This window comes from Mastigoproctus giganteus, chromosome 13 (assembly GCF_048544385.1).
Source record: "Mastigoproctus giganteus isolate SK-2022 chromosome 13, ASM4854438v1, whole genome shotgun sequence".
Classification (NCBI taxonomy): domain Eukaryota; kingdom Metazoa; phylum Arthropoda; class Arachnida; order Uropygi; family Thelyphonidae; genus Mastigoproctus; species Mastigoproctus giganteus.
In genome coordinates this window covers 46,368,676-46,382,963 of record NC_143587.1, presented here as the reverse complement: position 1 = coordinate 46,382,963, position 14,288 = coordinate 46,368,676, and the positions used below count along the sequence as shown (strand labels likewise).

Genomic DNA, 14,288 nt, shown 5'->3' with positions numbered 1-14,288 from the left:
ACAGAGTTGAAATCATAGTTCTAAGTATGGATGATAATGTTAAACTGATATGTGAAATTGAGAAAAAAAGAAAAGGCTTTATTTATCTTGAGCTCCTTTTGGCCAGATCAGTTTTCCATGAACACTGCAATCTCTTGTGTGCCTTCTTCCATTTATAGTGATTTACAATAAAAAATCATCCAGCTGTATGAAAACCATCTTCATCACCATCTTTTGCATTAATAATTCACCAATCTGCATGGTTTTAATGTTTGTAAACTAATAGCTGTTTTTAACTCAGTTTTTTTCGCACTGATTTCAGAAACATCATTTTTTTCTATCATGTGCCTTTTTTTTTTTTTTTTTTTTTGTAAATCACTTAGATTGATGTCATGAGTTGTATTATTGAATGTATTGAGTTACGAGTAAATGCTGGAAATTTGTAAACTAAATCTTCACATGTTGGTAACACTGCCTTCAGTTATTTGTTTCTTGACCTTGAGGGTTCCTTGCACCAGTGTTTACCAGTGGGAGCTCAATTTATTTAAGTTATTGTGTCAAGCTTGTGCTGAGAAGTGCTTGAACAATCCGAACTTATTTTGTCATATTTGTGGAAGTTATGTAGTCCTCAAGAAAGACAAAATATAAACAGAATTTGGAAAAAATGTGTGTTGTGCTCATATTGGAGGAAAACTCAGACCAAGATAAACAATGGGCTCCACAAAGTTTGCCAAACCTGTGTTGAAGCACTGAGATTGCAGAAAAATGGTAAAAAGAAGGCTATGCCATTTACAATTCCCATGATTTGGCAGGAGCCTACAAACCACTGTGATGACTTACTTTTGCTTATTTAAAGTAGAGGAATGTAATACAAAGAGTAGGAAGGATATCGGGTATCCTAATATTCCATCTGACATTAAGACCAGTTCCACATGGAGGTAACCTGCCAATTCCATGACCTCCACTTATATTGGAGAATGTAGCAGCAGCTACATTCTCCAATATAAGTGGAGCAGAGAGTGCCAAAAGTGAGGCTTTGGAAGATGAAGCTGAAATCTTCATCATTGAGTTCAGCCCTCAACTGTTTCCACAGAATGAACTCAATAATCTGGTGACAGATTTAAATTTACCAAAGGAATCTGCAAAACTCCTTGGTTCTAAACTTAAGTCAAAAAATCTTCTAGAACAAAAAAAAACATTTGTCTCGTGGTACAAACAGAATGAAAACTAGCCCCTTACTTTTCTGAGGATGATGCTATGATTTTTTTGAAGTAATACAAATGACTTAATGAACTATTTAGGAATTAGTTACAATCCTACAGAATGGTGACTTTTTATTGACTCAGAAGAGTTGCAAAGGTGTATTGGTCTACTGGAAATAAACGTTGGTCAAATCCGGTAGCTCACTCTGTGCATTTGAAAAAAACATATGAAAACTCAAAGTTGACAAATATTAAATATAAAGAACATGGTTGGTTGGTCTGTGCTAACTTAAGTGATAGGAATCTTACTTGGATAGCAATCAGGCTACATAAAAATACCTTGCTTTTTGTGTAAGTGGGACATTTTGGCAAAGAATAAGTGCTGGGATGTGAGGGTCTGACCAAAGATGGGCAGTTTGTTGCCTAGATCAAAGAACATAGTTCATAAACCACTGGTAAAACCCAAAACTGTCTTTCCACCCTTGCCCATCAAATTGGGATTGATGAAACAGTTTGTGAAAGATTTACCTTAGGGAGGTTCAACTACCTATGTAGGAAATTGCCATTGATCACTCAAGAGAAGCTAAAACAAGATATTTTTGTTGGCCCTCAAATTTACAAACTGATGAGAGACCAAGATTGAGGGAACTATGAATAAAAGAAAAAAACTTGGCATGGATTAGCTTCAGGTTGGGTGTGGAAAACATCTTGGAGAACAACAAGGATACAGACTACAAGAAAAATAAAAATATGTTGGCAAACTTCAAGAAGCTGGGCTGCAATGTGAGTGTCAAGGTACATTTTTAATGCTCCCATATAGACTACTTCCCAGGAAATCGAGGAAGTGTTAGTGAATAACAGGGTGAGAGATTTCACCAGGACATTGTAAAGATGAGGTACCGGGGGAGGTGGAATGTCAACACGAGGGCTGAATATTGCTGGATGCTGAAGAGGGACTGTAAAGTAAAAGAATCTGCAAGAAATTAAAAGAAAAGAAAATTTAACCAGTTGTAGATTAGTTTTTAAAACTAATCTACAACTGATTGTTCAGTGGATGTTTTACCATTCTGCCCTTTTTAATAGTGCTTTCAACATGTATTTAAATATAAAAGTAAAGGAGACATTTTGTTATAATTTCAGTGCACAAATGCTGCCAAAATAAATACAAATTTGTGAAAAATCAAATTTTCTTTCATGATTTTTGAAGAAGCCCGATTCTACAAATGGAAGTAATTTTTTGAAATCAGCATTAGAAAAATGTGTTTTTTTTTTCAAAATGCAGAGTAGAGTAGTGTAATCTGATAATCTAAAATATCTGATAAACTGGAAATATGTTGATTGAGAATCCAATTTGCTAAGGGAAATTGATTTTTATAAAAAAAAAAAGGTACATGAATCCAGAATCAATGTAACAAAACTATAATATCTACTCTCAGAAAAAAAAAAAAAAAAAGGTACATGAATCCAGAATCAATGTAACAAAACTATAATATCTACTCTCAGAAAAAAAAAAAAAAAAACTTAACTCTTGTTTTTCTTTGACTTCTTATATTGAGTGAACACTGAAAATGCAAATAACAAGTAAACAAGTACTAGAGACAAGAAATTTGCAAGTAACATTTTTCTTTGCATGGTATTGCCATCAGTTGACAACCTATAAAACTACAAATGTGTATGTGCAGAACAAGCAGTAAATGTACATTATGTTAAAAACAGAGTAGTGCATGTTCATGATACAATATTACTACAAAACAATAATTTAAAATAACTCAGTGATTTCAATGTCTCGTAAAGCACCATCAAACTCAACAACATGGAATATGTAAAAAACGTTCAGGGGAAACTGGGAAGGTTGAATGTTTGTTAAGAGTTGTCTGCACACATTGATTGAGGAACATTTAACACTGATTAATGACAATCTGGCACATAAGCCAATATGGAAGCTTGCGAAACAAAAGGCAATGTCAATCTGGGATGTGATCTGAATGACACCACAGACTGAACTATGAGAAAACAGGAGGCACTCTCAACTAGGCTGTTTATTATAGCAGTGGGCAACTGATGTTGATACAAATCCTCTATTCATATGCACAGGTACTTATTCCAACAAATAAACCGAATCTGATGTTTCATGGATTCCATGACTGTTCCAATTCCTCAGAGATGAATACAGATATGTCAAATTCATTTCACCATGTGACATTCAAAACAGCTATGCAACACTAAACTCTGTTGTTTGTTTGTTTGTTAGTTAGTTGTTGGCACATCGGCTTCTGTGACCATAGTGCACCTTCCAAAGTTGTTTTCTCTGATCTCTTGCAATTGCAGTTAGCATAGGCACATGATGCAAAAAAGCAAACTTATATAGCATCAGCCAAAAAATACTTTTTAAAAAAATAAATGAAAAACCCTTCTCATTTCACCAATCCACTCACTCCAAATGTTTGTCTAGTTCTGCCTTTATTCTATTTAAGTTATCAAATTCTATAAGGACAGATGGAAGTTAGTTCCACCAATCAACCACCCACTGGCTAAAGGCATACCTACACATCTATCCTACAACTGTCTTTCCTCAATCTGAATTTATGCCTTCTCAGGTGACTATTATGAGAAAGAGAAAGAATCCCATCAGCATTGAGCATGCTCAAACCATTCAAGGCTTTATACACCTCAATCAAGATCACCTCCAGACACTAATTTGCAAAATTTAAGCCTTTCTTCATAAGAACAAAAATTTGTTCCATTCACTAATCTTGTTGCCCTTCTCTGTACTCGTTTCAAAAACTCTACATCATTCTTAAATTGAAGCCTCCAAACCTGTATACAGTACTTGAGTACTGTATACAGTACAGTGGTCAGGTACTGTATCCAGTACCTGACCATTGTCTTATACAAGGGGATAATCACCTCCTTATCCCTGCTAGAAAAATTCCTGTATATCATTAACAAGACACCATGAGCTACTCTTGCAGACCATCTGCACTGCTCAGAAAACTTCATATCTGCCTGCACAATTACCCCCAGGTCCTTTTCATCCTTTACCACTGTCAGTGTAGTACCAGCATGTAGTACAGACACAGCCGGCACTCTCTCAAGTCTCTGGCTTGACAGTTACTGTCCTCGATACAGTGAAACACACACGGTGATGCGAGAAATCCCAGGTGCCGTTTGACACAAATATACCTTATACCTGTCAGTGTAGTACCACGCAGTTGATACATTACTCTGGGATTACTGCTTCCCATAGGCAGTACTTAACATTTGTCAATGTTAAACTTCAGTTGCCGCATCTGCTCAATTTTTCTAGATCATGTTGCAGCAGTGTACTGTCATTAGTACCATTAACAACCCTGCTGACCTTTGTATCGTCTGCAAACTTGACATTAAGCCTGCTATGCCATCATCAATATTATTAATAAATACAGAAAACAACAATGGACCCAACACTGAACCCTGTGGGACTCTACTAATAACATTAGTTCACGAAGAGCAGTGTCCACTGAATACCACTTTGTCTTCTCCCACTCAACCATCCCTTTATCCATAGCAGCAATTTTTCTCCAATGCCACACAGCTCCAATTTGTGCAACAGTCTTCCATGTGCAACAGTAAGAAAAGCTTTCTAAGATCCAAATATATGACATCAAAATTATTCTTTACATCCAGTTCCTTTGTGAACACATCATAGTATCCAATAAAATTGGTCAGACAAGACTTCCCCTTGACAAATCCATGATGTGTCCAAACTATAACTTAAGTCTTGTCTAGATGATCCTGCAGTGCCTCCATTAATTTTCCTGGAACAGAAGTTAAACTAACAGGTCTGTAATTACTTGTATCGCCCTTTGATCCTCCTTTGTAAATTGGGATCACATTTGAACATCTACAGTCCATGGGTACCTCCTTTGAGTCCAAGGAAGCTCTCATAATTATGGCTAAGGGTTTACTTCCTTTGCAGCCTCCTTTAATATAACTGGATAAATCCCATCCACCCCAGGTGCCTTTATGTCTAACTTCAACAATTTCTCCTCCACTTTGCTCTCATTTATTACAAAATCATCTAGCTTACTGCCAGAATTTAATTCACCTCTGGCAGTAAGCTAGATTGACACTCCTCATGTGTCAATGTAGATGCAAAATACTCTTTAGTTTGTTAGCTATCTGAGCAGGATCACTAACAGTTGAACCATCAGTATCAAGTGGACCAACCTGATTCATCCCCTTCCTCCTAGAGTTTACATAATTAAAGAACTCTTTGCTATTTTTCTTTGCATCCTTTGCAAAGTAGTTCTCGTAATCTGCCTTTGCCTGCCTAACCTCCTTTGTGACTTGGTTACAGACCAGCTTATGTCTATCATAGGGTTCCATGTCACCTGTTAATTGTTATTAGCTATATGGTGCAAGGAAGCCTGAGGCTTATGCTGCACCAGCCAAAAAAAAAAAAAAAAAATTTCGAATTACCCCGAGCGAGAGAGAGAGAGTCAGAAGTAGAAGGGGATCACCAAGAAAGAGAAGAATGATAATATCTAGCTTACGACCCTGGTTGTGCCAAGCTCATGCTCACCAGATGTGAGCCCCTGGGGTTATTTATATGTATCCATTGCATTTTTCCTCTCTGCCACACGTCTCATTAGTTCATCTGACATCCATTTAGTCCTAAACTTTGAATAATATTTCTTAGTTGGTATGAAAAGCCTAGTAGCTCCAAATATTAATTCTTGGGATTCTTCCCATTTTGAATTTGCTGTTGGTAACATCAGTTGGTACCACCATATAGAATTTAAATACTATCTCAGATCACCAGTCACCTTTACAAAAGAAAAAACCCTTCCCTCTACCCTTGATGGTAGTTACCTCTTTGATTAAATACCACTGCAGCACACTGATCACTGCTACCTAGTGGTTCCTTTATCTTCAGATTCTTTATGCATGAAGAATCACTACTGATAATCAGATCAAGAGTATTACTTCCTCTAGTTGTCTCCCAAACATGCTGCTGCTGTAGAAAACAATCATCCAATAAATCCACAAACGCCTTGCTAGTGTGCGAGTGACCAACCTATAAATTCCAGTCAATATCTGGGAAATTAAAATCCCCATTATTAGACACTGATTTACTGGCCCACTATTTCTCTGTACAGCTGTAGGGTGACCATACGTCTGGGTTTCGAGGGACATGTCTTCTTTTTTAAGGTGTCCTCGGACATCCTCGCAGGTTTTTAAATTTTGTCCTCGTTTGTCCTAGTTTTTCTATTTACAACTCGAGATTTACATTCACTTTAAATTTTTACACCCTCTGTATTAATTTAAGCATCACTTATAAGAATGTGAGTGATACCCAATCAAATTATGGTACATACAGTACGGGTACTTTTCTGTTATATCCACCGTGACTGCTGTGCTATCGTCGGGTTTTCATTAAATATCACAGACCACATGTGCTGTCATATCTACGTCAATGGAGAGCGTTATAGCTTACGCGGCCGCCAATAGATAGCGCAGAAGTTACGGTGGCTATAACAGAAAAGTGCCACAGTACGCACTATCGCAGCAAAAACATCGATAATATCAAAGTATCGTTTTATGTTTTTGTCCCTGGCAAGTAGTTGCTACTGTTTTTCAAAAGAAAGAAATGTATGATATGCAGTTTTTCTGCAAAAACATGGGAAAAAGGAAGTGCATAGTAACTAATGAAATGCTTCAAGACCATCCTTCATTCGAGAAAGGTAAGACTAAACATGATGTAATCTGTATCATTTGCAATAGTGTTATTTCTGTTGCAAATAAAGGAAAAATTGATTTGAAAGAACATCTGAACACTGAAAAACATAAGCGTAACACCAGATGTGCATCGGCTTCATCAAATGTTTTGGAAAAATTTACTGTACCTAACAAGGATGCTAAACTCATAAGAGCTTCTGAAGGCGTGGCAGCATATCACACTGTAATGCATCACCAATCATACCGCTCACTGGATTGTTGGATTCCGCTAATGGAAAGAATGTTTCCTGATTCACATATTTGTCAAAAAAATGTTGTGTGGACTAAGGATGAGGCAATCAGAAATAATATTTTTGGACCACATACAATTGATCTTGTAATGAATGATTTAAAGAACATACCATATATAACCATTTCAACAGATGCTAGCAATCATGGTTCACTGAAAATATTCAATTTTAATTCAGTACTTTGACTACCAAAACGGTGGAACTAAATGTAAATTATTAGATATAATTAATCAACCCAATGAGCAATCACACACAATTGCAAATATGATATGTGATGTTTTAACCAAAAAAAAGTGCAGCCATTATCAACCCACTGCAGGATGGAAGCCTCCTCAACAATTCATGCTGAGGGAAATGGACCATAATCTGCCACGCTGGTCCAGTGCAGGTTGGCAGATCGACTGTATTCAGCAGTCAGGGGCTTGAACCCCGGTCTACTCAAAGAGCATGTGCTACTACTGCACTCCCGCTCCTGACCACTCGGCTATGGAGGAAACTAAATGCATCTCTTTTTCTGGTGATAACTGTAATACTAACTTCGGTGGTGTCAAAAGAGCTGGAAGAAATAATGTGTATTTTAAACTAAAAGAAAAACTTAATGATAAATTAATTGGAATTGGTTGTCCAGCACAAGTTTTAAATAATACTGTGCATTATAGTTTTGATGGGCTACCAGTCAATATAGAAATGCTGGTTAGGGTAATCTACAATCATTTCTCTATTTATACTGTGAGAGTTGAATCACTAAAGGACTTTTGCAATTTTGTAGAGACAGAGTATAAGCAACCTTTATACTATACCAAAACATGATGGTTATCTCTCTTCCCAGCCATACTTCGCATTTTAGAACTTTATGAAGGGTTTAAATCCTATTTTCTGTCACTGGAAGATACACCAGCAATATTGCAAACATTTTTGAAGATGATATGAATGAGGCACACCTTTCATTCGCTCATTCATTCATGTCAGTCTTTCAAGAAAATATAAAACTTATTGAAAGAGACTGTATTTCAATAATTGAAGTGCAGAAAATCCTTAAGACTGTTTTTCATTTGCTCAAGGAGAGGAAAACCAATAAATTTCTTCCGTTAAAAGTGTGCTCAATACTAAAAATTGCAACAGAAAAGGGTAAGGAAAATGAAGTCACACAGTTTAGAGTTCAAATCGAGAATTTGTATGGCCGTACTTTAAAATATATTGAATCATGGTTAAAACCATTAGATGAGTTTCAAATCTTAGAATGGATTGATTTGGCAGAAATTCCTTCTTGGGACAATGTTCATTCCTGCTTAGAATATCTTTGTGAGAAGGGAGTTACAGTCGATGATGTAAAACTGTTTGATCAATGGGATAATTTAAAGTTATTCTTGGAAACACAACAAGAAAATGAGAAATGGAATACATTAACTGCAAATGAGAAATGGGTGATGTTTTTTAAACAATGTAAAACTTCTGAATTAACTTCAGAGTTACTAAAAATTGTACAATTCAACTTTTGTATATTTGGCCACAATGCAAATGTAGTAGTAGCAGTGGCATGTGATGCAAGAAAGCAAATGTATGAGCTTATGCAGCATCAGCCAAAAAAAAAAAAAAAAAAACACACCATTCCCTCCAAATGACTGTCCAGTTCCTCCTTAAATTTATTCAACCTATCAACTTCCACAACGACAGATGGAAGTTTGTTCCAGCAATTAACCACTCGCTGGCTAAAGGCAAATTTCCGCACATCTATTCTACATCTGTCTTTTCTTAATTTGAATTTATGCCCCCTTAGGTTCGTAATCTGAACAAGTGGAAGGATCCCATCAGAATTCAGCGTGCTCAACCCATTCAAGGCCTTATATACCTCAATCAGATCACCGCGCAGGTGCCTAGTCTCCAGCCACTGCAATTTGCAGAACTTAAGCCTCTCTTGGTAAGAGGATCCCTTCATTCCCCTCACCAATCTTGTTGCCCTTCTCTGTACATGCTCAAGTAAATCTACATCCTTCCTAAAATGAGGCCTCCAGACCTGCACGCAGTACTCAAGGCGTGGCCTGACCATTGCCTTATACAGAGGGATAATCACCTCCTTTTCCCTGCTAGCAAAATTCCTATATATCATTGATAAAACCCCATGACCTGCCCTGGCAGCCTGGCTGCATTTCTCAGAAAACTTCATATCTGACTGCACAATTACTCCCAGGTCTTTTTCATTTTCTACCACCTTAAGTGTAGTACCACACAGTTGGTACGTTTCTCTGGGGTTACTTCTACCCATATGCAGTACTTTGCATTTGTCAAGGTTAAACTTCAGTTGCGACTTCTGCAACTTCATCCTGTTGCAGTAGCACACTGCCATTACTGTCATTAACAACCCTGCCAACCTTTGTATCATCTGCAAACTTCGACATTAAGCCTGATATACCTTCATCAATATCACTGATAAATATACAAAACAACAGTGGACCTAACACCGAACCCTGTGGGACTCCACTAATAACATTAGTCCAAGAAGAGCAGCACCCATTGATTACCACCCTCTGTCTTCTCGCACTTAACCATCCTTTTATCCATTGTAGCAACTTACCCTTAATACCATTCTGCTCCAATTTGTACAATAGTCTTCCATGCGCAACAGTGTCAAAAGCTTTCCTGAAATCCAAATATATGATATCAAAATTATTTTTTGCATCCAGTTCCTTTGTAACCACATCATAATATCCTATCAAATTTGTCAGACAAGACTTTCCCTTAACAAACCCATGCTGTGTCTGAATTATTGTTGCAGTCTTGTCTAGATGATCCTGCAATGCATCTTTAACCAGTGACTCCATTATTTTACCCGGAACAGAAGGTGTATTTTCATTGATAAATAGTCAGTGGACAAAGGAAAGAAACCAATTAAAAATTGAAGCTGTTAAAGGAATATTATTTACAATATATAATATGCAATGACATGTGAAGTACTTTAAAACCACATAATTAATGAACCAAAAGTTTTAGCAGAAATTATCTTCAAGTAAATATTAATTTCAATGAATTATTAAATGTTTTTTTAAAAGAATACCTATTTAATTTTTATGTCAACAAGATGTATTTTATTTTGCCACTATTTTCTGTTTTATATCTTTTACAATAAAAAAAAATGTATAGTTCTATTTTTGTATTCTTCCTAAAATTAATTTCTTCCTCTGCTATCTTAGTTTTCATAAAAAATATATAGTCACCCTATCCATTCTTCAAGGCTGTTCAGTTAATTTCATGGTATAAAATTCATGGAAAAAATAAGAAATTGATGAAATACTGCATAAGGAATGTGTTTTTTTTGTCAAAATTTAGAATTAAGTTCTGAATTATTAAAAATTATAGTATTTATTCCTTCTATATTCGGTCTTCATTGATGAACATTCAATGACCAAAAGGGAAGAAACCTGTTACAGTTTGAAGTAAATAAAGGCTTATTGTTTACTACACATAATATGAAAAAGAAATGGCAATAATTTTAAGATCAAATAACTAAACAGCCAAAAATCTTAGAAAATATTAATTTTTTTAAAAGTATTAAATGTATTTTTAAAAGAATGTCTGTTTTATTTTATCAGAAGAAATTTCTATTTTATCAATAAATGATATAACGTTCATAATTTTTTGTTAATAAAAAAGTTTAACATGTCCTAGTTTTGTCCTCTTTAAAAATGGGAATGTCCTAGTTTCTCTAAAAAAAAATGTGGTCACCCTATACAGCTGTGTATTATACTCATCAGAGTCATTAGGCCTATAACACACTGTTACTCTCAATTTTTCTTTCCCAGTGCTTATGTTACACTAAACTGACTCTACACTGCACTGTCCAGCCGTGTTGACTTGCTGTACTTCCCTGGATTTTAAGTTTCTTAACTAATAGCATAACTCCTCCCCCCTTCCTGTACACATTGTACACCCCAAATTCCAGTTCTGCATTCCTTATATCTGTGTGACACCACGTCTCTGATATCCCAACAATATCTGCCTTTGATGTTTTGATCAACACTTCAAATTCATCAAATAATTCATCTGTTCAAATTAATGGCAGATTAAAAATTATTCACCAAGTACTGGATGAAGAGAGGGAGTTTGATTGTATACATTTATTTGCAGTGATTTCTTTTTAACACTGATTATAAAAGCCTATTAATTTTAGATAGTGAAAGACCTCTTGTATATTATTTTCTTCAATTAAAATGTTTTTCAAAGTAGGAGCATCTTGAATTTTAGTTACGGATTTAAAGGCTATTTTTCTTTCATTTATAAAGGCTGGACAGTCTAGTAGAAAATGTTTAACTGTTTGTTGTACATGGCACTGATTACACTGAGACAGTTCTTCAGCTAAGTAGGTAGGAATTAATAAGATATGTATGTCCTATCCTTAACCTGGCAAGGATTACTACTTCTTTCAGACATCTCTTTTGCTGGACTTCCACTTCTTTAAATCTGGTTTATTTTGATAGTTTTTATAAGTTTACTCGCTCCATATTTTTTGCCATTATTACTTGCTGTTTGCTTTGATGTTTTGCCTGTAGTCTGTATATGGCACTTTGGTGGTTGAAGAAAGAGTGCATTTTCAGGAACTTAAGAGTTGCTTGAATTTGTCTCAGATTTGGATGGAGATTCATTGTGTCACATTGTATTGCTTGCATTACACTGAGGGAGTCTGTGAAGATCAGATTACGGGGTAACTTTTGGTGCCATATTCAGTCTATTGCTAACTTCACTGCTTGTAGTTCAACTGTAAAGATGCTACATTCTGTTGGGAGAACTTGGGTTATAGTAGTATCACAGAAAACTGCTGCCATGCCAGCATTTGTATTGGTTTTTGATCCATCTGTATATATTTGTGTATAGTGTGGATATTTTTCTAGACAGGCAGCATATAATTGTTTGAAAGCTGTTTCCTGGTAAGGTATTTCTTCCCCAGTTATGGAAGTAGGTATCACAGAATGGTGATATTGTATCCCAAGGAGGTCTTTGTGCATTTTGTATGGCTGCTAGTTTGTTGAAATCAAGAGACCAAATTGGAAGTAGCTCCTTGATGCTTATGTTTGCTGGTTTGTTTGCTGTTGGAAGTATTCTGTCCAAATTTTCCCATATTGGTGCATATGTTTTGTACACAGGATGATTTGGAATAATAATTAATTTTAGCTGCATAAGATAAAAGTAGTACTTGTCTTTGAGGTGGAGTGGTGGTTCATAGGCTTCAGCACAGAGACTTTGAACCGGAAAAGTACGATACGCTCCTAGGGCTATGCATAGGGTATTATGGTGTATGGGGTCTAACCATCTTAAAGTGCTGGGTCTTGCAAAGTTGTAAACTGGTGCCCCGTAATTGAGTTTGGATCTTATCAAGGTTCTATACAGATGTAACCTGTCTGCTTCCCATGTTGTTGTAGATATAACTCTCAGAATATTCAATTGCTTTAGACAGTTTTGTTCTAAGACATTTTATATGATTTGAAAAGGTCAGTTTATAAAGAGTTAGTCAAAGAAAAATTGTGCTGGATGTTATTGGGATTAACTGTTCTCCTAGCTTTAGTTCTGGGTCTAGGTGTAAGTTTCTTTTCTGAAAAAAGTGTATTCCATCTGTCATTTGCTTAGAGAGCCGAAAGACATTGTTCTGGGTCCATGCTATTACTTTATTGATTGCAGTTGGCACTCTATTGTTCGCATATTTTACAAGTGACCGGAAATGCTGAAATCATCAACATAAAGTGTTGCATCTATGGTACTCTGCATTTATTTAGCTATTGAGTTGATTTTTAGGACAAACAAGGTAGCATTGAGTACTGATCCCTGTGGCACTCCTTGTATAAAGACCTGCGATAGTGTGGTTAATATCCTAACTTGGAAAGTTGGTTGTGGCAAAAAATTATGGATATATATTGGGAGATGTCCTCTCATCCTAGAGTTATAAATGTCTCTAAGTATTCCATATCACCATGCTGTGTCGTATGCCTTTTCTATATCAAAAAAATATCATAACCAGATGTTTTCTTATGAAAACATTTCTTATGTTGATTTCTGCCTTCATCATTAAGTCTAAAGTGGTCTGAAACCACATTGAGTAACAGAAATTGAATTAAAACCACATTGATTTCAGAAATTACTTGTATTTAGTAAGTTATGGGTTTCTAAAAACCACATTAGTCAGGCATTTACCATTTTTTCAAATTTTCCAAGGCTGCTAATTAAGGCTATTGGGTGATAGTGATTCAGATTTGTGGGATCTTTATCTGGTGTTGAAAAGGATAAGACTTGCATGGTGCAATTGATTTAGAAAGGAATTTTCAAGGTATATCCAGTTATAAAAGAGCAAATATAACAATGATTTCATCTAATTGTTGAATTGTACCATCACGTATACTATTTCATCTGGACCTGCTGCTGGTTCATAGGAGCTACTGTTTGTTATCTTTTCAAAGTTCTACCAAGAGCATTTGCTGTGTCTCCAGGCTTTGCTATGTCTTTTCCATTCCATTCTTTACTTATGTAAACTCTAGAAGGAAGGGAATGAATCAGATTGGTCCACTTGATATCGATGGATCAACTGTTGATGATCCTGCTCAGGTAGCTAACAAACTAAATGAATATTTTGCATCGACATTCACACATGAGGAGTTTTTCAGGGAGGGGAATGCCAGAGGTGTATTCATCTCTGGCAGTAAGCTATATAATCTTGTAATAACTGAGTAAAGTGGAGGAGAAATTGTTAAAGATAAACACAAGAAAGGCATCTGGGGTGGATGGAATTTATCCAGTTATATTAAAGGAGGTGGCAAAGAAAGTAAGCAAACCCTTAGCCATAATGGTTTGCTTCTTAGCCATGTGCAAATGTGAACCAATCCACAGAGGAGGAACAAAGGGAGAAACAGGTAATTACAGGCCTGTTAGTTTAACTTCTGTTCCACGCAAATTAATGGAAGCACTGGTTAAAGAAGCATTGCAGGATCATCTAGACAAGATTTCAGTGATAGCTCTGACACAGTATGGGTTTGTTAAGGGGAAGTCTTGTCTGACTAATTTGATTGGATACTATGATGTAGTCACAAAGGAACTGGATACAAAGAATAACTTTGAT

The 14,288-nt window shown here is 36.0% G+C and overlaps 1 protein-coding gene across 11 annotated transcripts in view; it reads right to left on the bottom strand.

Moving 5' to 3' along the window:
* The window catches only part of trol (terribly reduced optic lobes), a 1,731,230-nt gene that overhangs the window by 1,235,526 nt on the left and 481,416 nt on the right, over positions 1 to 14,288 (bottom strand). The window lies entirely within an intron of this gene.